A 933-nucleotide genomic window follows, 5' to 3' on the forward strand; every position below is an offset into this window, starting at 1 on the left:
GCATACACAATTCCTTACAAAAATCATTAATACATATTATTTAAATCAAATATCCACAGCCTAATAATTTATTAGACCCTAATAATTTATTAGCCTAATAATTTATTAGGCTGTGGATAACTGACTAACATAATGTTTTAATGATTTTTGTAAGGACTTACACGTGCTATTGTATATCAGTAGTGAATTATTAAATAAAACGTCTTGCGAAAATGCAGATAAAAGTAAAACTGGCAACAGCACATCCTTTGTTTCCCTGTCCCTCCACTTCGCAACCCGGTCACTCCTCTGTTTGAACTTCCACGAGTGAAAAAGTTAAGACATGACAATATTGTGTTACCAACTCTAATGTATGTAAGTGAAGCTTTGACCTTGTTGGAGGGACAGATGTCAAGAGTGAGAGCTGTGGAAATAAATGAGTTATTTGAGAGGAGCATGTGGAGTTACATGAAGAGACAGACGGACAAATGAGGACGTGAAAGATCATTGTGGTGTGGATGTGGATGTGATAGGAAGCATTAGGAGAAACACACTGATGTGGTTTGGCCATATGGAGAAGATGGAGTGTGAGAGACTAACGAGGAGAGTGTACTGTACGTGAGTGAGGTGGAGGGGGGAGGGGGAGGGGGAGGCCAAGGATGAGATGGAGGATAGAGTGGAGAAGTATATGAGAGAGGGGGGTGTGAGCTGGGAGCAGGGCAGTGAAATGGCGTGGGACACGGTGACATGGAGGCAATTAGCTGCTTGTCTGTGGCCATTGGCCACCCCTTACAGGATTAAGGCGTCTGGCAATAGATAGATAGATAGAATAATAACAAAAGTAAGTATGCTAATTTATTTAAATATCTCAGTATTTTACAGTAATTCACACAAATATATGCAAATGGTTTGGCCAGAGCTTTGCAACATTGCGCAAGCTAAATATTAGATTGC

The sequence above is a fragment of the Coenobita brevimanus genome, chromosome 44 (genome assembly GCF_032717465.1).
Source record: "Coenobita brevimanus isolate Jiangsu-jjx chromosome 44, ASM3271746v2, whole genome shotgun sequence".
In the NCBI taxonomy this organism is placed as follows: domain Eukaryota; kingdom Metazoa; phylum Arthropoda; class Malacostraca; order Decapoda; family Coenobitidae; genus Coenobita; species Coenobita brevimanus.